This window comes from Serinus canaria, chromosome 4, assembly GCF_022539315.1.
Source record: "Serinus canaria isolate serCan28SL12 chromosome 4, serCan2020, whole genome shotgun sequence".
In the NCBI taxonomy this organism is placed as follows: Eukaryota; Metazoa; Chordata; class Aves; order Passeriformes; family Fringillidae; genus Serinus; species Serinus canaria.
In genome coordinates, this window is record NC_066317.1 from 29,843,120 (window position 1) to 29,868,429 (window position 25,310).

General features: G+C 38.9%; 1 protein-coding gene across 2 annotated transcripts in view; it reads left to right on the forward strand.

Moving 5' to 3' along the window:
• Positions 1-4,986: 4,986 nt before the first annotated feature.
• GUCY1A1 (guanylate cyclase 1 soluble subunit alpha 1) overlaps positions 4,987-25,310 on the forward strand; it is a 35,097-nt gene continuing 14,773 nt past the window's right edge. The window contains exon 1 of one of the 2 annotated variants that reach the window (XM_030239180.2): positions 4,987-5,129. The gene's annotated coding sequence lies outside the window, so the exon portion shown is untranslated. Of the gene's footprint in view, positions 5,130-5,345; positions 5,557-25,310 lie in introns of those variants that run through there. The other variant, XM_050973659.1, reaches the window with a different exon arrangement.

Here is a 25,310-nt window from a genome sequence, read left to right on the forward strand (position 1 = left end):
ATCATAAGCATAGCCAATGTTTAGTACAACACAGGACAAAGATTTCATAACAACTCACTCAGGACAGGAAGGATGCCATAACAATTTAAATTAGAGGAGGATGCAAAGATTTTTTCAATTACCCAAGATGGAACTTGTATTTAAAATTGATAGTTTCCTAAATATGACTTCATAAATGAAATAATTTTATCATCTGGCCAAATGTCACTGCTTCCTTGCCTAAAAAGAGGTAATAATACTCTATCAGTACAAACAAGCATTACACCCATCTTTCAACTAAAAATAAGAATGTTGGGCAAGAAAGCAAATCCAGCTGGAAGATATTTCCCCAGGAAGTCTGACTGCCTCTATCTTCCAATGAAAATGAAAACCAAGAATCCTATTTATCTGTCAGTGCTGTTACAACTTTTGTAACATCCCTGTGACTCTCCGTGGTAATTTACAGTGAGAACTTCACAAAATTGTACTTCTGTACACAAGATACAGACATACTGTTAGAACACACATAGTAAATCTAATCTACCCTCCAGGAAACAGCAGTTTGCCAAGAAAACTTTCAGCAGAAACAAAAAATCCTTTTTATCCTCAGAAAGTTTGTGTTCCAGGACAGCTTGCTTGCAGGTGTAAGAAGTCCATGAAAGTAGAGGGAACCTGTGCTTTTTTTAATTCATTGAAAAAACCCTTCTTCAAGGCAGACTTGAAATTCTGCAAAACTTTCTTTGTTGAAAATACAGACATTAATCCTGATAAATACTAAGATCTGGCTGATCATGGCTGAATAACTGTGAGAAAATGACAGGTACTATTTGAAAAGGGAGTCTTTCAGTGAAAAAAGACTGAAGGTAAAACATCTAACATTGGCACCCTTTTCATATATTTTCAAAGAGCATGAGACACATTCCTGGAGAAGGAAATTATGAACCTTAAGTAAGAGTGATTTCTAGCTGAGAGGATTTAACATTGTCCAGAAAGGGACATATTGAGTTAGGTGTGGATAAATGGCTGAAACCTCTTCTGAATTTGATGTAATTTGGTAAAATGCCTTTAGACATATCAGTGGTAGTATGTCTTCCACTGTGTTTTCAACTTCCTATAGCAAGAACCAATAAGAGAATATTAACCAGGTGGCAGAGATATCAAAATCCCACAACTAATCTCAGTTCATATGATTTTTAGATAGTACAACACTAAATTAACTCTTCAGCTGGCATCACGCCTTTTGGCACCTAGATTGATCTTAGAAGGCTCTTAAAAAGGCACAGTAATGACAGAGTTTTTCTCAGTTTTTCAATTTTTCATCCATCTTCAAGCTTAATTCTCACCTCCTGTTGTGTAAACCCTGATTTGATTACTAGTGCCACAGATTAGGTGACTGTCACCTTTCTGTGTTGTGTGCATCTCCTCTGCACTGGAGTGGAAAGGTAATGAGTTTCTCATGGAGACTCCAACAAACACCATTACGTGGCAATCCTGAAAATGCATCATTACATAGCGGGATAGAAATTACAATTACCAACAAGAAGCATGATTTAAAAAAAGAAAACAAAAGAAAAATAAAAAGAATCAAAGCTACAAAGCCAAGCATTAGAGTTAAAGCAAGAATTAAGTTTTTCCATGCCTTGAAAAAAGATGCACAGCACAGCCACATCACCCCTTTATTATTGGATCAATAATCCATCAATTAAAGGTGAACTGAGGCAGGGAATCCATGATGACTCTGATTGACCAGATTGACTTCATAAGTGAAAACACAAATGAGCACTATAGCCAAGCAGACTTCTACCTGGAGCACTGCACACTGTGCAATTTCTAGTGTCATTGGCAAATGCAAATAGGAGCATTTTAGGCTGCCATAAACATCACATGGCCTGCATTAGGGAGAGCACAGCCAGCAGGTGGCTGGAGGTAATGCTTCCCCTCTACTCAGTACTGGTGAAGAATCTGAATTTCTGAGTCTAAGCCTGGGCTCCCCAGCACGAGGGAGAGACATGGACTGACTGCAGCAAGTGCAGCAAAGGCTGCTAAAATGGTTAAGGGACAGCAGCACCTGATGTACAAGGAGAGGAGGACACAGCCGTGACTGTTCAGACTAAGGAAAGGGAGGCTCCTGGAGATGTTATCCACAGGTAAAAATATCTAATGGAAGAGAAAAGAATTGGGAGTTGGACTCTTCCCAGTGGCATCCTGTGAAACGACAGGAGTATGTGTATTTCACAAACTGAAATACAGGAAATTCCTTTTAAATATGGAAAAATAACTTTTTTTTTTTTTTTTTTGGTGTGAAGGTTGTCAAATACTGCAACATGATGTTTAAAGATGTTTTGGAGTCTTCATCCTTGAAGACACTAAAAATTTGGCTGACACCATGCTGAACAACTGTTCACCCTGCTGTAAGCAGCAGGGTTGGATTAGCTCAAGTCCAGAGGTAACTTCCAACCTCATTCTTTGTGCCATTCTGATATCTGCCAGCATCTCCAGCCCCATGGTGCTGGTGCCTGAAGCCATCCAGGCTGAGCCATCAGCTGCTCAGCACCACAGGGCTGCAGCTTTCTATATTTTCAGAAATTTCAGTTGCCATGGGGGAGATGATACATCTGAGAGGTGCTTCTTTGAAGACATCTGATTTGAGAACTTGAATTAAATACAGCAGATGCCAGTAAATGGCAGTTTAGGAATGTTAATTATGCTCTGAATTATGATGCCCTTATATTTGATTATACATATATCCTAGCACCCTTACATATAATACAATCTTTCCATCTTTTTGGTCAAAAAAAAGGAGTTGATTTTACAGAAGAAAATTAAGAAAATGTTGCCATTTTTAAGCGTGACATAAGTGTTCCTTAAATAAAACGTGATATCTTTTTTGATATTTGTAGGATCTTATGGATCTTATGGGAGGAATTTATCCAATCTAATTTTGTTTATGGAACTAACTTTCCAATGGCTAAAGTAAAATGAATACTGCCTTGCATTAATACTTCAATTAATATAACTTGAAATACTATTCTCTTTTTTCAAATATTTGCTGCAAAGATCCTATTCCTAAGCATGTTCTTTGTTTTATTTGGTGCAAGTTTGCAAGTTTTGCTAGTACACATATAACAAGTGGCAGGGATGAACAGTGGTTTTCCAAGAACTATGGGAGACCTTTGTGTGCTGATGATTCAGTTCCTCACCAAATGTCCAAATCTGCCATTCTTGTCCAGCGTTTGTTTGTCACCCTGGTCACAGCAGGTTTACACTGCAGTGATCATCATGTCTAAATCTGCATGGCACATCCTGGAATAGGAATTCTCTGTGCAACAGAAGCTCTTACTCCTTTTGCTACAGAAACCTGATAATGGAATTCACTTATATCAGTTGCTCAGAAGCTGTTCCTACTTTTTTTTTTCCAGAAATGTCTGGTTCCCCAAGGCAAGAAAAGTGAGACTGAAAAGTGAGAGTCAGGGTAGTTTGCAAATGAGGGCAAACATTAGCAGGGCCACACCTTGCCTTGAGACTAATTTTTGTTTTTGAAGGCAAGACACTTCATCAATGCATTATCTATTAATACAGTAGTTTTCTGAGGTACACAAAGTCCTATGCTATTTATCACTCAAGTTTCTTATTGCTCGTCAGTGACTTCAGAAATGGCAACAAATTTGGCTTTGGCAGATTATTTTCAGTTGACTAACTGGTGGCTGAAGGAATTAATCACTTCTTTAGCTGACAGATTTTTCTTCTTTTAACATGGCAGGCAGGGAAGCATGGTGTGAAGTAGATATATTTATTAAACCATCTTTCTGATTTATTAAACCATCGTTCTGACAGTCAGGGAGGCAACAAAATGTTCACATCCTAAGTCTGATACCCTCTATTGTGTAAAGCCGGTTTGTTCAAAACCACTTGGAGATGTGCTACTTTTGTTTTGGTTGATTTCGACACTTGCTTCCACACAAGCTTATTAAAGCACAACAGTCAGTGAGCCAAAAGAAATAATACCCCTCTTCTCTTGCTGTGTAGGTATGGTCCTGCTCCAAACTCATCCTTCAGCTTACAACAAGCTGTATTTCCTGGTGAAATTTTCTGTTTGGTTCCATGTGACCTGATAAGTCAACTGTTCCTACCGTGAACTCAGTCACTGTTAATTGTCCAAGCCCAACAAAATTATTTATCCTCCTGGGCTTCCAAAAACGATCCAGTGGTTCCATCCAGTGAAAATACCATGAAAATGCTTTGGTAAAGATTTAAAATTTGTTGACTTATCATTCTGGTGGCATGCACTAATTAAGGGCACAAATTCAGACCTGGGCAACCCTACAAGGAGCGTTTTATGAATTTGTGCTCTAAATTGAAGTTGGCCATGTGATATGCTAATGTTGTGTAAACGATTCTTTTATTCTGTGCTTATCTGGAAAGGCATTTCCCTTCTTTCACTGCTTAGGTATGAGCTTAAATAGTAGCACTCCAACGCCACAGTAAAAAAGGTATATTATCACATATTGCACGGAATATCACTAGCAACAAGTAAATATAAGCCGTGGTAGAGAAAATGCGAATTAAACAAATATGGCAGCACACACTTTCGACCAGAAGGGTATGTGGAAGGATACTGGTGTGGAAAAGACGTCAGTAACCACAGCGCCGTGCCCCCAGTGACACAGGTTCCTACAGGCGCGGAAGCCGCAGACAGAAGCTCCCAGCTGCGCAGACTGACATTTCTCCAAGCCTAAACCCGTGGGGGCCGCAAGGCGAGGGGGCACCGGCGGGCCGGGGGCTACCGGGGAGCCCGCGCCCCGCTCGCAGCTCCTGGCGCCCCGCACCTCCGGCGCCCCCCGCGCAGGGGCCGCTCCGCTCCGCGCCGGCGGCGCTCGGCGGGACCGGCACGACCCTGGCACGGCTCTGGCACGGCTCCGCCCGACTGGCCCGGCCCGGCCCGGCCCGGCGGGGCCATCGCACCGCCCCCGGCCACCGCCCCCGCCCCGCCGCCGCCCTGATTGGGCCCGCGGGAAGGCCCCTCCCGCCGGGCCCCGCCGCCGCCGCGCCGCGCCCGCTCCCCAAATACACCTTGGCGGCGCCGGGGAGCGGCAGCGGCGCCTGCCCAGAGCCCCTCGGCGGGGCTGCGGCCGCGGGCACCCCGCGCCATGGTGAGTGACGGAGGCAGGGAGGCAGGGAGCTAGCGAGCGAGCGGCGCCCGGGGCGCGGAGAGGGGCGGCGGGGACCCTGGACAGCGCTGGGACGGGGCGCCCGGCCGGGACCGCGGGGCGCGCCCGGGGCCGGGGCTCTCTCCGGCCGGGCGGTGATCGGTGCTGAGCCCCGGGAGCGGGCGGGGGGCGCGGGAAGCCCTCTCCTCTCAGCGCCCCAGCCCCGTGTGCGCCGAGCCAGGCATGGGCGTGAGCGAAACGGGGATCGAGTCGGGGCTGGAAGCGCTCGTGGAGCCCGCTGAGGGCTCCAGCCACGAGCGGTGCTCCGGCGGCCTTTGTGCATTGTGAGGCTTTCTAAGAATTCGCGAACTGCTGATGCTCGTCGAGCTAATTAAACCCATTCAGGCTGGTGTTACTGCGTTATGCTTAGGTAAGGTTTCTTACCCGGTTTTCAGAGCAATTTATATCATTCCACCTTATAAATTAAACACCAACCTGATATTTCATCACATATTTGATGCTCTAACAATAACTTCATCTCTGCATCTGCTATTCCAATTATTTCTTTTTCGTTGGAAGAATAAATGAACTCCCAAACTGTTGTATTTATGATGATAAGCAGTTTTTCAGTCAATTTCCTCCCTCTTCTTTCCATTTCTTCAGGATTTTAGGCTCCTAATCCCTTTTCAGAGCGAATAGGTTTGTTTCTGTGGCTGAAGCTCAGTGGGCATTACTAGCCTATGTTTAACATTCCCTTTATAAAATCGTCACTGTCTTTAATCATGAGACGCTTGGAAACTTTTTCTCTCATATATGAGGGTGCTTTTATACATCTTTCATACATCTTTTAAACATCTTATGCCGTGTCTCAAGCTTGATCTAATGCTGCTTCTAAAATGGCTCTATTTTCAGAGCTGGTCACTTATTCTGGGGATGAAGTAAGATGGCTTTCTAAGTTCGAAGGATGATTTAACAGGGAACAAGTCATAAGCAAGGATGCAGTGTGTCTGTAATGATGTATTTGGGCTTTTCATTTCCACTGGACTACAGGTTACACTGCTGCATGTGGGTTGCTCTAAAGAGAGATGGTCAGACATTTGCTATTTGGAATACCAGTAGGAAAACCAACATTTTTATTCACTTGGATTTTCCATTATTAGGTCTGAGTATACAGAGCTACAGAATAATGTAACAGAGGAATTTTTTTCATAACAAGTGTAAGAGTTTAATTCTACGTGTGAATAGAACAAGATGTTTTACTTATTTGGAAGTGGTCTAATCTTAGAATTTTTCCTAAGACAAAACTCCCAATGGAGCCACTCCCTTTTCTTGTAGTTAGAATTAAGATGATTTGTTTCCAAACTACTAAAAGGAGTCCTAAGGAAATATACACTTTAAATCATATAAATGAGTCTACTACTTTTCTAGGGTCAGGAACAAAAGGTGGTGACAGGCTGTACTGGGAAGAGATTCCTGTAACAGACCATTTTACATAATTAATCAGAGAAGATAAGCAATTCAGGCATCCAGAGAATGTGAGCAAATGTGTTACAAATGTTCTCTTTGTAGGGAAGAGAATTGTAGAGAAGTTTCTTGCTTGGATTGTGTTGCTCTGGGGTGCTACATCCGGCCATACGTTCTGATGACTGTTCTCTTTGCTTTGCCAGTAGCAAGAACCTTAAATGAACCAGGTGATTGTGAGGAAGCATGAGGAGTACTGTAGCAGTGGTGTAAAAATTATGTGCTCCTATTCTCAATGAAAAAAAAAAAAAAAGAAAAAGAAGCATTTGCTGAAATCATGCTGATCCAAAGCAGGCAGGAAAAGTGTGGAAGGAGAGAGAAGGAAAGCACATTTTCACATTTCCTGGTTGTGCTTCCTTTTTCTGTGGAAATATGTAGCTTGCAGCTATTATGAGTCATGACAATGCAAGATCATGAGGCAAACATTGGAGGAGAAGGTAAGGAATTTAGTTCTACAGTGGTTTTTTTTTTCCCTTTTTGATATCAATAAAATGTCTCACCAAGGTCTTGCTGCACTCTTTTCCACTGGTTCACTTGCTGAGTACTTAAATTAATCAAATTTTTATTAAAACACTAAAAATGAGAAGTCAGGATCCATAAAAGTACTCCAATTGAGTGTATTTGTTTTACTGGGATTAATGCTTTCTTTAAAAAAATCTCTCCTTAGCCTTCTATGACAGTCTGTTTCTAAACAAATCCCATAGTGAAATCAAAACATAAGTAAGAGTTGATAATAAAATCTAATATGCCAAATATCAGTAGCAGTCAAAACCTGGTTATGTCATGCTATAAAAGATAAAATATCAGTGCTATTATGAGTATGAATGCCATCTGTTTGAAATTCTAAAAAAAACAAACCAAGACTCAAAATAAGTAATCCAAGAAGCCAAGGTAGAATTTGTAGCAAACACAGCTATTTTCCTTTTAACTGAAATGAGTTGTTAACAAAAAATCGTGTAAATCATATTGTGCTTTAAAAAATCCCCAAAAACTAAAAAACAAGCATCTCAGTAAGCACCTCAAGCAAGCATATGCTACATTCTAAATAATCCACAAGGAAATATGTGTAAGGAGGTACTGGTTGTATTTTGTATCTACTTTGTAGACTAGCAACAGGTCTTTATAATGAAAAAAATGTATTTTTTTCTCTATGAAAAGTTCTGTATAGGTAAGAAGAAATCTTATTTTTAAAAATTCTTGGGAACTACAGGATGTGATTTCAAGTATTTTGTTGTAATGTTAATTAGAAGTCATTACATTTCAGATTGCACATTTTATTAATTAATTAAATTTGGGCCATTGGAGACCTGCCATTAGAGATTCTTTGCACTTTCTGTACTATTTACTTTTTAAAGACCTTTATTGTCTTGATGTCTTAAAATTTACTGCATTTATGTACATGTTTGCCATTGCAATTAAGATTTTTAACATTTGAAAATAAATTGGGGCCAAATCTCATGTTTGACCTTACTTTGAATATTCTTTCTAGCATGTCTTCACCATTTGAGATATGGCTGTTTGATGTTTGTATATTGTATGGCTGTATGTATGATGTATATTCAGTGTGTCTTCCATGAATAGTTGTATGACAATTAGAGATTCAAGTTTATCATTAAATATATTATATTTTTAAGTCAGTTCAAGGCATCAGTTTTTGTTCAACAAAGCAAAAGTGTTCAAACACTGTTCAGGGCAGAATGTTAGTATCTATGTAATTTTAAAATTACAATAGGATTTAATAATGTGCTTAAATTGACTAGGGCTTCTAGCTATGGTGTAAACAACAAATTAATTTCTACTAATGAAGGCAGCAAAATTTGCTAGAAAAAGCAGATTTTGTATAAGGTTTTGTTTATAGATTCACATGCTTTGAGACAACTGAAAAAAACCATGTTAATGTCTATAGTTAAGCCTTTTACTCATGCCATAGGTACTGACTACAGCTCATTTGATGATATGCTGTTCTTCCATTTTTTTGGTTGTCCTAATCGGGTGATGGCAGTTGTAGCTCAGTGCTAGGAAGTGGCTCACCACACAGGATATTTATTTTTGTGGATGTGGTGTTGAGAGCAAGCTGATATCAACTCCCTTTCTGTAGGAGTGCAGGTTTCACTGTTCTGCTGCTTCATGACCTCAGCCAGAGCAAATATGCTCCCTACAGATTAATTTTACTTCACCACAGAGAGGCCCCACCACGTCCTGTTCATTGATTCAGACCCCAGGCACCTCTGTGAGCTTCAGGGCCTCCACAGGAGAATTCCACCCTATCAGAGCCTAGTATTTTGTGATACTCACTTCCAGTTGTTTTTTATTAATGTTTCCTGTTACATGATAGTTTTGTTAAGTGGAATAGATGTCCTTGCTGAGAATATTACTGCTTTCAGATTTAATTGAGATTAATTGTATTTTAACTGACATTCTCATTTGATTCAAATGCCCCTTTCCATGGTTCAGGCCTTTACTGCTACTTTTAAGCACTCTCCCATCTACTTGATCTTGGCAGTATTGTGGTACACATTATTCTTAATTTTACTGCTCTCTTTAAATTAGTTCCTTTGTATTACTTAAAGTCAATTTGTGAATTGATTTTCTTCTTGCACATTCACTGTTCACACTCGAAGTAGCTGTTCCAAGAGAATGGTGACCTGCCAGCCAAAGCATTCCAGTGAACCCCCTTGTGCAAGAAAACCCCAGGAGGGTCATTCCTTTCAGGGAGGGTACTAAGCCCAGATGATAACCAAGCTGTGACCTTGTGTTATTTCTTAGAGGGTATTTCCTTCCTGAGAGCCCCTGTCTCTACTTCTATGCATATGTATCTGCCAGTGAGCAGAGTACTGTGCTGTCCCTGCTTGAGTGACAAGGCCACTTTTTCTCTGCCCTACGGCAAGGGGAGAAGTGCCTGGAGACTTGCACTTCTGTGGGGGGCTGTGGGGCATGGAGCTGTCTGGAACCCTCCCTTGGGGTGGTTTGGCTATGCCTTGCACTTCACGCATGGCTATGCTCATTGATTGTTTCAGCTAAGTCCGTATAGAAAATAGGTCAGCCATGCAGTGGCTCAGGAAGAGAGCTTCAGTTGTGTAGTTGTAATCTAGAAGCAGGAGGAGACTGGAACCACTTCCAAAGATTTTATCAAGCATGGTGGAATCTAGCCCTTGGACAGCTATTTGTGTTAGAGAGCTGCAGGGAATATCCCAAGCAAGTCATCCAATTGCCTCCCTGTGAATAAAATTAAAATTTCTTGTTAGAAGGCTGCATGCTAAAAATCTTTGATTATTTTCCTCTCCACAAATGGAAATGGAAAGAAACATACATTTATGAAGTTGAATCTGTTCCTCAGCCCAGTTCTGAGTTATTCAGAACAAAAATACATCATGCTTTTGGGGAAAGTGTATTTTGTGGGAATCCTCCTGGTATCATTCTTGAATGTCACTGATTCCAGAGAGTGCAGTAAAACTTGTGGTTTCTGTGATGCCATGTACATTAGTTGCTGCTAAACTCTCCACTTTTAATAAATAATAGCACAAAACCAAGTTTCTCAATAGTATATTAGACAGAAGTGTGTTGTGCAGTGATTACTGCCTTTCTAATGCTGACCAAAGTAAATGTGTGTTTAATTTCATTTTAACCTTGCATTTCACTTGGCAATTGTTACAGATGCAGACTGGCAAAAATTGTTCAGGGAATGCTGATTGCCCTCCTCGGCAAACACAGAAACTCTTCACACACAAAAGAGCATTAGTAAAAGCCTGAATACAGAGGAACACCTCAGCAATATTTCTAGTTTGTTATTGGGAAAAAAATGGGAGGTTTTGTTTGCTCATAATGATTTCTATGATTTGAAAACACAAGACAATATGATCAGGTGCTGCCTTCTGGTTAATAGGGAGGGGCCTCTGCTTACATGAATAGCTGTGTTTCTCCCTAGCCCTGACTGCTGGCATCCAGGACCCTAAAATACTCGTTGCAGTTCCTGTTTTAAATAGAACTGCTAAAAATGGCAAAATTTCCATGTCTTCAGAGAAAGCATGTATCAATCTAACTTTAAATCTCCTTTTTTGTTGTTTTTGCCGAAATTGTCTTCATAGTTGTCTCTTGTCTCTTTGCACTGGCAAGCTGAAGGTGCACAACCATTTGCCTTCATGATGAGAAAAATCTTTGGCGAACAGATAAATTTCTGAAATTTTAGTGGAAATGGAGCCATTGGTCCATAGAGCTCACAAGGTCTATTTAGAGGTAGGATTTTAGAATTTCCCCATTAGAATGTTATGAAGGGGGAGAGTCTTGTGGCTTAAGTAACTTAGCAAGGCTTTTGGTCAATGGGGAACTGATTTTTTTTCTCAAAACTTGTGACAGAAATAAGTAAAATTAATTATAGCTTGATTGCAATGCTTATTTTGATACAGTTAAAGTTCCCAAACAAGTTGCATGATATTAAAAAACAGCCAAGGGGAAATGCATTTCCTTTAAGGAGTTATGAAGCCTTCAGAAGTAACAGAATGACATTAAATCTGCTGTGTGTTAGCCATGAAGATTGAGTATGAGGATACCTTCCTTGTTCTGCATGTATATTTAGAACCTGCATCCTTTAATGAATCTTATCTGCAAAATCTATTAGAATTTTACTGTGTAAAGTGTTTTAATCCCACTGTTGCTTTTAAAATCTGGCTGGCAGTTTTTATAAGGTCAAACGTGACTCTTCTAAATCACTCAGATCTACGAAACTGCCCAACAAACTTGTGCAATCTCTTAACTTGTGCTAAGACATCTGGATTCACTTCTTAGCTCGGCTGCTGTCTTCCTTTTGTGATCTCCGGCATGCCTTATTTCTCCAGTTATAAAGGAGGCATTGCTATGCTCCTTTCATATCCCATTTTTCTGTCTTAGCCATTCAGAGGGCAGACCCTTCAGGTCAGACATCATCTTTTGCTGTCTATTTCTGTGTGGCCCTGCTCTTAATTGGAGCCTTCTGCGTTAAAATAAGCAAGTAATAGAGCAACAGCTACCAACAGCAACAGAGAGAGAGAGGGAGCAGAATGCAGGGTATCAGGGGCACTATTTCTCTGCTAAGCAACCTGCACAAGGATGACCTCACAGAAGGTTAAATACCAGTATTTAAGCATAAACAAAAGTTCTGTAAGAATTTTCGCAAGTTGTGAGCTCGCTGACTAAATAGTGAGACCTTCATGAATGTTGGAAGGTAATGAAATATTTCCCTTTGCAGATAAAAACATTTGGTTGTGTGGTGGCAATAAAATAATAGAGAGGAGACCAGTCTTCATCTCAAGTTAGGCACAGCTTGCAAAACCTTTCGGTGTGCTCATGAGAGAGAGACCACATTTGTAGTGCCGCACTGAAAATCTGTTGCTGATCTGAAAATTAGTATCAGCTTTGATCAGGTTCAGACTTAGCCCTGTATGTCACATGCTCCTGATCTGGGGAGAGGCAGCATGATTGTCAGCTATATGTGGAAAAAGTCACTGACCATAACAACAGTAAATTTTAGAACCAACTGAGGCATGGCTAGTCACAGTTTGAAGTGTGCAGCTATACCATGCGTGAGATAGAGGTGGGTGGGCATCATGTCACTGACTATTCTCATAGCAGATTAGAGACAGGCACTCAGAAATGTCAGTAAAAACTGGCTTTGATGGTTGCTTAATATATGAAATGCGGTTTCATGATATCTTCCTTTAAGTTTCGCTTTGAAAATTATTTGCGGTTCTAAGTAGTCATGAGTTCTAAGCAAAAACGGGTTCAAACGATAGAAGGGAATTAAAAGGAAAAAGTATATTTTCAAATAGGCTTTGAAACAGTGAAAAACAAGGACTACTGATAGGATAACAGGGTTATGATTTACCCATAGCAAAACCAAAAAACAGAATATCTATTCCTGCCTGTTGTGGGCAGAATTTTGTTAGCAGGAAATTTGTATATGGCAAAATAAGATGATAAATAAGAGAGTGGTAATGACAGGAAAGTATCTAAAAAGATAGTTAGATTTTATTGCCATTGTTGTAAGCTATTATATTGTAAATGGCTGATCTGCTTAATGCTGGAATAAATATGCCAAAAAAGGCAGTTATATGGGTTTATATGACAAATACTCAGTGTTTTCTTTCCCAGTTGTTACACTACAGTAATGGAAAACACTCATGATCTTTAGTGAAATATTAATAAATGCATTCCGATCTTTAAACTTAGGTTTGGCAATCTGTCTTTTAGCAAAGAAGCTGCATTACTTAGGAACGCAATCCTAATGTCAGTTAAAATAGTATGGGCATCGTGGGATTTAGATGCCTGTTATAAACGGAGCTGAAAACCCAGAGCAAAGGTTTACAGCATGAATATGCTGCAGCAATACTTGTGATACTGTGAGAATTTAATTTCTCCATTGTCACAAGCTACTTGTAAAGTTAGTGCTTGTGTCTCTTTAAAGCTTGTCAGGTACAAGTATTTAAAGTAAATGTTTTGTATTTTCCACATCACCTAACGTGTAAGCAGAAATGTCAAATATTTCTGACCCCATATAAAGGAAGACTATACACAGTGCTGCAGCCTTTCTTTCCTCCCTTTGTTATTTTTACCTGTTGAGAGTGCACTCTGCAAGATTCATGGTGCTTCAAAATGCTTTAGAATGCCAAAATGCTTAAAAAATGTTGCCTTCATCTTGGCAGGAAATTCCTTGTGAAGGAGATACTACCTTTCTTTATCCTTAAACTTAAGTCTGTGGTTTACATCCTCCAGGAACTCGTGCATCACATTCCCTCCCTCTGCCCCAGCTATTCTCATGGCTTCTCAGCCTTTACTCCCTCGGAAAAGGGGGAGCTTGCTATGTAGCATCCTCTTTCTGTGCGTGTAAACAAGGACAGAGGTGGAACCTATTATTTGCTACATGATTTCTCTTTTCAAGGGTCCAGTGAACAATAATTTTAACTATCCAGGCAAAGGAGCATATCTCTTCAAGATAATATTCAAATAGCATTCAAAACCTATTTGAAGTACTACTCTGAGTACATATGCATTTGATATTGGTTCATTTTTGGCTTTTCTGCCTCAGTTCACTAGCTAGTTGCTCTGCTCTTTCACCTCAGAAAAAGCTGAACTGTGTTCTTTTCTGCTTGGAGCTGTTATTCACAGAACTAGCATGAAACACAGCAAGTTGGAGACATCCTGTTATATGGCTCCGTTTAGTAAATGAACATAGTTTCCTAAAATAATGAAAGAAAACTGGTGTTCAGTGGTGGATTTCCATTTTAAAGATTTGAAAAAGCAGCACATACAAAATTCACATGCTATTCGCTAACATTTTGGTGGGAAATTGTACTTGAAGGGCCTTTGGTGTGGTACAGCCCCTACACTTCAAGTGAGCCTAAAGTCTCTGGGTAGCTGAAGTGTTGAGACAAAGATGTTTATCAATAACATTTGGTTTTAGCTCGGCTTCTCAACAAAGTAGCTGAGATGACTCTGTTGCTACTTTTCTTTGGCTGTTGCTCCTGTGTTTGGGAGCTCCTCCAGACCAAGATGCTCAGCTGTGTTCTGTGCTCATTTTGCCTGAGGACTGAAGCCCAAAGTCTCCCGGCACTGATGAATCATAAATTACCACACCTTGAACTAAGAACTGGATGCCCATACACCTCCTTACCTTCTGTGGTGGCAGTGGGAGGAAGGTCTGATGCTTGTGTTTATGGGTGAGTGCTGACACCAGTGCACTTCCATGCTGCCTCACTGGAATGCAGGTCAGGGCCTTGAAGGAAGCCAGGTAAGTAATGCTTCCATCCTGGGGTCTCAGATACACGTGCAGCACTAACTGGTATTTCAGGAGGCCTGATGGAGAGAGAAAAGAGGTTCCTTATAGCCATATTGTAGAACAATATGTCTATATTGTACAATGTGGACATACTGTAAAACAAAAATGAAATATCCTTAAAAAAAGAAAATGTAAAATTATGAAATGAAACCTTAAGTCAGTAACAATGGACATCTAACATTTATGTTCCAAATCAATGCCATTTAAAACAAAATAATAGAAAATAACAGGAAGTTTTTACTTCTTTATTAACACAGGGCAGCCTCATTAAACAATGCTGCAAAACAAGGGTATATAATTCCCAGCCTGCCAGTAGATGCTAGTGCAGCAAACCAGTGAAACTAGAAATTGAATCTTGATGGCCAAATCAAGGTAATAAACACGTATCTTTCCTTAATTGGGCATCAGAGAGTAATACCTAGCCAGGAGAGTTGATTGAAACACAGAAACAACAAACAAAAAATTTCTCCTACAATCTGAACTACTCTTGGAAAGGTCCATGAAATTAGCATGTCAACATATTCTATAGGCTATACTGACAGATTAGAGAAAAAAATATTTCCATAAGAACCTACCAAACTTCAATGGATTTGTAGGAGAGAGAAAACACTTTATCAGTAAGAGAACTGTCCATTCTATTACAAATAGTTTTGCTCTATTGGCCACGTTTTCCATATTTTTAATGGATTTTTTGATCCTCGTGTTTTTCTATAGGCTTTCCTCTGTTCTTTCCTCTGTGATCCTTTATTCTGTCCGCATCTCCCTTTGTTTTATCTTTCACATAATAAAGAACAGCAAAATAAATTAGAAAAAATAGGAAAACTGCAATCTGAGAAATGGAGACAAGCTCTGATCTTTCAGACCTCAGTAAGAATACTGTGATGTTAACATTGTTGCAGCCAGTGCAGTTATACAGGTGGTGAAGAAATGTGGGTGATTATAGGTACCCTGCCTAGAATAACTCCAGGAAGATTACCCTGTCATTCATGCAATGCACAATATCTGTATTTACCCAATGAGAGAAAGACCTGAGAACCTTGCACAAAAAGTCACAAAAAGCAGCAGAAGAATTATGGTTAAAATACATTTAATTTGCCTCAGTAATTAAACCCTGCATTTGTACCTTGAATTAGAGTCTGGCGATTGATACGTCTGATCAAAGTTTCTGAATTGTTCTTTATAACCTTTTCTTGGATTTCCATTCTTCAGTATCTCTTAATCTGTGTAATCTCTGTTTGTCTGAAACACCTGCTACAGAAGTTGGTGAATTTCAGTGGAATTTGCAAGCATCGCAAGCTAAGCATCTATTTCATCTATTTCTGGAAGTGCCAGTCTGTAACCAGCACTTTGGCACAAAAATATCCAAAACTGAAACAGAGTTTCAAAAAATTGGATGGTATTGTTTTTGTTCTATTTGAATATTCAGCTTTGGTATTGTTACAAGAGGCTGCGATTCAACAGCTAATGCTACTTGAATCTGTATAATGCATAGCTTGAAATATGCTAAATCTTTCTAAATGTATCTGTTCTAACTGGAGGAGCAGCACTGACCAAAGCTTCTACTATTTGATATGTTTTAGCTATAAGGATGTGTCCTTTTTTTATTGTTTATCACTAGTGAGGATTTGGAAATGTAGCGTTATAAATCTTTTCCTTGGTGTCATGATCAATACCTCAATGATCCTCTGATTTTCACTGTGTCTATTATTAAAACAAGAAGCTACATTTCAATGACTTGAGAAGTTTCTTTTTAAAGGAGCTCACATTTCTACATCTCACTAGCCTTGCAATGATTTAGAGATGTCAAAGCTGAATCTCCCATAAATATTTTCACCTTACTTTTCCATAGGGCCACATTTTCCCCTCACTCTTCCCCTCAAACTGCTGCCAGGGCCAAGGGGAAGATATTACAGAATATGTGGTGATCATGGCAGTTCTGTCTGAGTTAATCTTTCATTCCTTCTCCCTGCTGCTCTCATTTACATGTGCTGACTTTTCCTATGCAAAAGTAATCTGAAAAACATTGTGTGCAATTTGATATCATTCACATGCTTAAAAGAAGTGTTGAATAAATGGAACGAAAGGATTTGAAAGAGCAATAGCTGTGGTAACTTCAGCAGTTGCACTGGAGACAATAACAAGCATCTCAGATTGAACATTCAACAGGAAGCCAAAATCTGCTTCCGGATTTATTTAATCTTTAGTTTTGTTACACACATGGTATACACTAACAACAAGCTAATGTTAGTCATTAAGGGCTTATTTGTTGTGACTAACAAGATTAATTTCTCTTAATACCACACGTGCAAGCTCAATGCTTTACAGAAGCTCTCATCTTTACTTAGCTTCATCATTTTGGTGAAAAAGGAAGCCTGTGTTTTTAAGGACAATATAAATTCATATACTTACCTAGCTTTCTCTGCTTTAAATGCATATCTGCTGTATTTTGCAGAAGTGTATTAGAAAGCACCTAAACAAGATACTCAAAGTGGTATTGTCATGTATTCCTAGAGCATTCAGTCTCTCTGGATGTGCTGATAATATTTTCAAAGGTAAGATGCACTGCTTTTGTGTACTCAAATCTTTTTTAGAAGAGCAGATTTTGAAAGAGGTGGGCTATGAATAACTGGATGAGCCTGTACCATTGTGTGCAAAATGACAGGCCAATCAGTGAAATAAAAAAGGAAGGTGCTAATTTACAGTGCACATGGGCTAAATCAGCAATTCCAATTATTTTTAAACATGTTTTTGTAGCAGAAACCATCTGTAGGCATTTAATCAAAAAGGAAGGTGCCTATTGGTCCTGCTCTGCAAAATGGAAGAGAGCAATTGGGAAAGTAGCTGATTTCTCTGCTTCTTCAGAGCTGCTTTTTTTTTGCAGGGACCTACCTAAAGCAGAATCAGGATCTGTGTGACAGCTATGAAAACACCCCTTCAGCCATCTATTTGGGTTGATTACACATCTTAAATCAATATTTTTTTCAGAAAAAGTACAAGGACATAGCCTCAATGCTGCAGGACAAACCATTTTCGCTAATGACAAGTTCCTGTTATTACCTTCCCATGCATAGTTTTTAACCTTTCTGTAATCTCAAATGACCTCAGTTCTGTGATTATTGCATCTGCACACTTAGCTGCGAAAACCCAACATTAAAAAGCCAAGGTCATATTTTGGTTCAAAAATAAGAAAACATGCAAATCAGTATTTCAGTGACAGCAGTGACAGACCTTTTAGATTTAATTCTATTCCTGCTATATCCAGAAACCTGCTGTTAACTTCAGCAGGAGTTGGCATGAGTGCTTAGCTCTGAATAAATATGAAAGGTAGTTGTCAGTGATTTTCAGCATGAAAATGATTTTGTAGACATTGTAAACAGAAGTGACAGGTGGCAAATACCCAGTCAGAAAACTCTGCACTGAAATCTGCTAATGAAACACTTTTCTTTCTACAGACCTAGTTTTCAGACACTTCTCTAAGATCTTTGGAGTCCATGGAAACTTTTAGTATTTTTATTTATAATACTTTTAGTACTTTTATTTATAAAGCTTGCTTTTCATTATAATTTAAAGCTGTGAACACAAAGGGAATAATTAACTATATGCACTGTCTTTAGACACTAAAATCAATGTTTTATATTGCTCTACCATGCTCCAATGTATTTGGGAAAATAATACTTACGCAAACATGTATGTCAGTTGTGTAAACTGTTGAATCAACTTCATCAAGAATATGTGCAGGTACAAATCTCAGCAAGATGAGTGTCTTTCAAGAAGTAGGGAAAGATGCTTCACAGTTAATCCAGACCATGGTACTCAAACAAGAAGTTACCTAATGCTTTAGAAATTTGGCGTTGTTAAACAGTTTGTTGTTTCATTTATTAAAAAAATAGATGCTGCAATGCTGGCTAAGTCATGAATACTAGCTAAAGATTTGACTAATGATCTGGGATAAAAGGTTACTAGATTCCACTTTTATCACAAAATAATTACTATTTTTTAGTTTATTTTCTCCTTAAAAGCATTTTTGGTCTATGAAATAAACAAAAATCAGATTTTGCAGACGTGTAAAGTTAAAGGTCAAGTTAAATACTAAAGCACTATGCATTGCTAAAAGTGAGAGACTGAGCTGTAAAGCAGGTATTTGGAAGGAATCAGTAAGCACAACAATTAACAATGACTTCATGTTCTAGACTGTCACTGCTTCTCCTTTTGTGGCTTCTAATTAAATTCCATTGGCTGTGGGCAACACTTTGATCTTTACATTTAACTCCTGCAGACTGTCATGACCACTGCATGTCCTCAGGATGAGTTTTAATTCTTGAAACGAAGACATAAATTTATTTTTCATGGCTTTTCTCTTAAAAGTTTTATGGAAGTATTGTACTTTCAGGGACTGCAAATGTAGATTAGGCTATATTTAAAAATATATTCCTTTAAAGTGTGAGAATAATTTCCAGATGCTTTGGATTGCTTTCCCTCACTGCAGCAGCTCCTCTCCTTCAAATGCTTCCTCATCGGGGCACCCGGATCATGCGAGGTCTCATCAATTATGTCAGTTCTCAAAAAAGCAAAACCAAAATGCAAGCCCAAAACCTGAATAATGCATCACGGTTACATACAGCAGGTTTCTAGTTTTTGTTGAGGTGTCTTTATCTCTGCCTCAGTGAAAATGGCTGTGGGCAGTGCAGCTCCAGTGCTCCTGCAGTGCAAGGGGGCCGTGGCTCTCGGGGGTGTCTCTGTCAGGGCTTGCTCAGCTGGGGTTCCAGCCCTGCTGCGGGCCAGGGGGTGCGGATGTGCCACAGTCCAGGGCTACCTTCTCATCCTGAGCAGAGGATCAGGTGCTGTGAGCCTGCCTGCTGGGCTTGCTGGGGACTGTTTTCACAGAGGTTTTGACTCACAGGAAAATAATATTTTTCCCACGCTGCCTTCTCAGCATGCCTCCCTGTTATTTGGTCCTAGCATAGGAAAATATTTACCCTACGAAAGTACTTAATGTGATTCTTTAAATGGCAAATATGTATTTTATCAGCAGCATTTGGGAATCGGTCCTTCCTTTAGCTACATGCCAAAACAGGGGTGTAGTAATTAAGGTTCCCCCTGTGCTTTTAATTGAAACCAGAGATGTGGCTGCAATATAACTTTCACATCTGGAGTCCGGGCTTCTCCCAAGGGTATAGTTGGATCCAGGGACTTGCTTCAGACCATTGCAGGGAAATGAGTCAGTCACAAAACCAGTATAAGAAATTCAGTGATACTTTAAAATGAGAGTTTTACCCTGTATTCAAGAACATTAGTTTCAATATTAAGTTATAGTGTTTGGTGTTATTACACAAATGCTAGTATTTTTAAGTGGCAGAAATGTCTGTCTCATGACCTTAAAATAAGACATATTAGTAGTTTTGAATTTGATATGTATTCTGTGAAACTTGTTTTCAAAATAGATGACAAGACAGAAAAGTAGATAATTTGGTTTTTTCTCAGAAAATAAAGGTAATTATTTTCTTCATCTCCTGGCTTGGTAGCTGTCTAATGTTGCAAATCGCAATCTTTTCAACTTGGAGCACAGAGGAAACTCTTGATTGTGTTTCTCTGCCTCTTAAAGCAATTTATACAGGAAAAAAAAATGGTAGAAAAGTGAGGAAATTCCACATTATGTGGGGAGAAAGATTTCTTGTAAGCAAGGTCTAGATTTTTAACTTGCCCTAAGCAGTCATATAGTCATATAGGACAGTCAGTGGGATGAGTTACGACACTGAACTTGGATTTACTAAAATGTTTGGACTGTTAAAACAATGATTGATTGGTGTGATTTGTAATATTTTATCATAGCTGCTTTACTATCTTTTGCTTTGTTTGGTAATTACTGTAATTTCATTAATTCAGTAAGTTCTGAGGTGTGCTGTTGTATTTCCTTATTATCAGAGGTATGCTGTGACTTACAGAAAAATTTTGTCTTTACTTGTATTGGAAATATCCCTAAACAGAGGGTGAGAACATTGGAACCGGGCTTGCACAGCACACAATGGCAATTCTAGTGCTTTGAAGAAAAAATGGTAAAAGACTACTCTTAAAGGGCTCTTAGATAAAGACGGATGGGAACAAGGATTGACTTGAAAGAAAGGAGGGTGGAAATTTTGGCTGAACAAGCAGGAAAGTTAATGCCTGGCAAAGCATATTCATTTTGGGAACTGGAGTGGAATTTGAGATTGCTGATTCTAGTAATTTCTTGGGCACCAGTAAATTATTGTGGAGTCCACTGTCCCATGTCATGTCTGATCCTGATCTGTAGAGGGGATAACAACCTTTACATCAGTTACTGCTTTTGCTCAGGTAGAAGAAATATGTACTGTGAAAAAGCCTAGAATCTTTCAGGAAAGAGAAGTACTACTTTGTAAATTAAGTAAAGCTCGTGTCTACACAAGGTGGGAATGATTTAGGATTGAATGGTCACATGTATTAAGGGGTTTCTAGACCTCAACTCCTTGGTTTTGCAATATCCAAACAAATTAATGCTTTGAAGGTGTATTTAGCCAGGACATGTTTAAACTAACAATGAAGAAAAACATGAAAGGTTAACTTATTTGTACAGGATTTAATAAGACTAATAAATACTTTCATTGGCTTCTTAAAATATGAGCTTATATATTGATGTGGACTTGTGGTGTTTTCTTCTTAGTATTTTAGAAACAACCTTAAGATCCTTGGAAATGATCCAATCACCAGGGCTTTCATTTTGTTGCTACCCACAACACTTGAAGTAGAAAAAATAATATGCAGATATTGTACTTAATATAACTAAGACAAAATAATAATATTTAGGTATTTTAGCTGTGTTTGTCAGCTGATAGACGCAGCAGCTGAAACAGAAATGAGCTGCTACTCATGATAGGGAGGGTGCTGAATCCTTTCCTCTCTCACTAGAAGCTGGTTGTGTTTTGCCTGTGCATAAAAAGCAGCAGTTCCTGCCTAGCTCTCTTCAGAGGCACTGATTGGCAAGGGGCAAAAGGCAGTGATTTCTGAACCCCACAGAGATTAGTGCTGGGTGGGAATAGCCAACCCCTTTCTTAAATAAAGGCAGAAGTTAACAGCTGCTTCTGTGGAGGCAAAGGCTTCCACACCACTCCTGCAAGTGCTGCAATCACTCTTGTTCTAGAGAAAGTTAGATTCAGTCAGTGATATCTTTTGACTCTAGCAAAACAGACTATTTTTTTAAAATAATTGCTCAACATGCAGCAGTTCACTAACAAAGTGATAGGTATGATTTAAAATTAAAAATTACATACCGTCATACCATGTTCTGTTTTACTCTGAGTGAAGGACTCTGCTTGTCATAAATATTTAATGTTGCTTTTAATTTTTGTGCCATCTCCATAAATTAAGATTATAAACTACCTTTAGCTACTGTTGACAAGTGGTATTGCTTAATTTTTACAAATGGCTGTGTTAATACTAGGGATTTTACTGTATGATTGATTCATTGATCTGTATTGCAGGACAATGTCAAGAAATGTAATAAAGGGAATATTCAGAAGCAGATAGTAAAAATAAACATAGAGGATTGCGTTTTTGACTGTGAGACATGTACAGATGTAAACTTAAAAAGGTTTGTACAGAGCATTTTGAGCACTGTTAAGTTCTGCAGACATGACTGTACTATGTAAAGTCATCTTCATTTTTCTGAGTGGCACAGTGCCATGTTGTACTCAGTCAGACACTAAATAAATTGGTTGCTTGTAGTTTGATCTCACAGCAGATTATTTAATTTTAATTTTCAATTTATTTTCCAAGGTAACTACAACATCAATTAATATGGCAGAGATGGAGAATTCACATTAGACACTGCTACTCCCCTGGGATGAGCTCTTTCAAACCATGTTTGGAGAGGAATCAAAAACAGAAACTTTTTTTTTTCTTTTTTTTCTTTTTTTTTTGTTATGGTCAGAAGCTGTTTAAAGACGTGGTGAACAGTGGGAGGGCTGGTGTTCCTCATTCCTGAAACACATCTGCAGATGTTTGACTTAACCTGTGATGTGTGGTATCATCTTTTTCATACCTCTTTAAGGTCCGTCATACTGCTAAAATTCCTTCTGTAATCTCCGCACTAGGAATTCATTATTTTTCTCCTGTCAGACCTTTAACACCACTGTCTAATTACCATATGAGTGAGACAGATTCTTCTGTAATATAATAGACTTTTTTTCTGAACATTACTTAAATTAAGTGCAAGATGCACTTAGGATACCAGATGCAAACTTGATGTTTTAATTAAAGAAGACATAGAGGTTTTTTTCAGTATTTGAATCCTCTAAAGTGTCATGGATTTAGGTTTTTCCACTCTGTTTATTTAAAGATGTGATTTAGGGGGTATTGTTGTTGCAGAGGTCAGGAAGAGTTTTGAACTGACCACTGCTTGAAAATTTTTATACCTGTTAAATTGATAATGGTTTTGAACTGGGATCTCTGTTATCAAAGAGCCATACAGTTTGTTTCTGGGAAAACAAGAACTTCAGGATGCTTAGAAAATGGTTCTTCAGAGAACTCTTTCTGCATCTTCATTATTTGGACTTTAAAGATCTGGTATTGGTTTTGTACAACAGTATTATTGCTAGAAACATCATGGATATCCACGTTCTTCCAAATGAATTATGATATGTTCATCAATAGCAACTGGCAGGAGCCCAAAGTAGCGTTCAGATCAAGGGCAAAGATTCCAGTCCCCACCTGGGCAGAATGTGGCTAAATGTAGGTGTCCTGCAGTGCACAGGATGGCATCACAAAAATAAGCTTCAGACACAGTAGCTGCATATCCAGCAGCTTAGTCACCTCAGAGATCTTCAAATTAGTGCCCATTTTGCCACTGAAAAAGTCTTGTCCCATGATCATCTTCTGGGACCTCTTCCAAATTGGCAGCTTCTGGAGACTTTTCAGGTGTAAAACAATGGCATCGCTTCCTTTTCTGAACTGATTCTACCTGACTGGATATTTTTCCTATCACAATAAATGTGATTTAGTTAAAATACTATATGATAGCATGGAAGAGAACCCCAAATACTTCCAGATTATTGTTTTCTAAAAATGGAGAAATAACTTAACCACCAGGAAAAAACATCCAAAGAAACTGAAAGCTCATTGGTAATTGATGAAGGTCATTCACTTCTTTTGTTCTTAGGTTAGCGCAAATGCAGTACATATTTGTTGCTGTCTAATTTAGCCATTAATTTACTCTTACATTCTTCACTGAGAAACTTTTTCTAAAGTCTGTTTAAATAGCAGCAATGCATTTGCAGTGTTGCATTCCCTGGGAGATGTTTAGAATTTTTAATTCTACATTCTTTTACAAAAATATATTTCAGAGTCTTTTTTTCCTTTCAAACTGCTGGTATACTTGACTTAAGAAATTTTAGTAGTTATTTTATAAATTCAAAATTTATCTTGAAATTTAAGGCCCAAATCCAGCAAAGCGTCTGAGTATAAATGTAAGATCCATCAGAGCCATAATTATTTTTAGGTTTGACAATTGTGCATGTATGTATGTGTGTTTAACTTCAGTACACACATCAGTCCAGCTACATAAAATATGGGGGTTTTGCTGCTTTTCTTTCTTAGTGTAGTAATATAGGGTATGTAATGGCTTCTGAATAAAAATATGTATCTATAGGAATACTTCCAGTTTAAAGTATGATGTATATTTATATATTTGGAGTATGGTTCTTGCTTTAAATTTTTCACTGCCTTATTTGCTATCCAGAGTTATTCAGCAATAAAAAAATGAAGTATTGCTGATGTCCATGCAGCAGAAACAAATGAGTTTCTGTGTAAAAACTGAAATCAGAAATATAAAATGTTATGTAAACATTCTTCAGCCTCTTGTTCTTAGCATTGTGTTTATTGATTCTTAAAATAAGACGTTAATTTTGATAGATGTTCCCTAGAGCCTGGCCTGACACCATCAGTATTACAGCATACTTTAAAGGGGCTTTTCTGCCAAATATTTTTCTCAGCAGCAGGTCCAATCAAAGTAGCCCCTGCCTATTTCTCCTTTTATCCGTGCCATTTGTGCTGTGTCTGCAGCATTCCTCCGCTGTGCCATTTATTCCAGCTGTTTCAAAAGCAGCAGCTGATAACCTGTATCAGGGAATTAGTTATTTTTAACCCTGATACAGTTGCCATGTGACCCCAAACGCCCTTAGGGTGTCTCTGGGGCAGAAACAAATGGTGTCATGCACAGGCTTATTAAAGCTGTAGTGCTTTCGAGAGAAGTAGTTGTTGTATCTCCAGAGAGAAAAATGTAATACTTAGCTGCTTCCAGAGTCGCCAAAAGCTCTCGAGGATTATTTTTAAAGATTATTATATGAGGAGGAGAGGATCTGATTCAATGAGATACAGTCAATAGAAAATGAAAGAAAGAGCCTTTTTCAGACTGTCTAACTGAAATAAATCATCTTCACTAAACCGTGTCCCTAAGTGCCACATCTACACATCTTTTAAATACCTCCAAGGATGATGCCGCTTCCCTGCACAGCCTCCTCCAATTTTTGAGCACCCTTGCTTTGAATAAATGCTTCTTAATATCTAGTCTAAACCTCTCTTGTTAAAGCTGGAAGCTGGTTCTTCTTTGACATTTGTTACTGGAGAGAAGAGACTGATCCTCAACTTGCTGCAGCCTCCTTTTAGGTGCAGTAGGGTCTTGGCTGAGCCTCCTTTTCTTCAGGATAAACACACCCAGCTTCCCCAGCCGCTCCTTATAAAACTTGTACCCCAGATCTGTTGCCCTTCTCTGGACATGTTCCAGCACCTCAATGTCCTTCTTGTAGTGAGGGGCCCAGAACTAGATGCAGGGTTCAAGGTGTGATCTC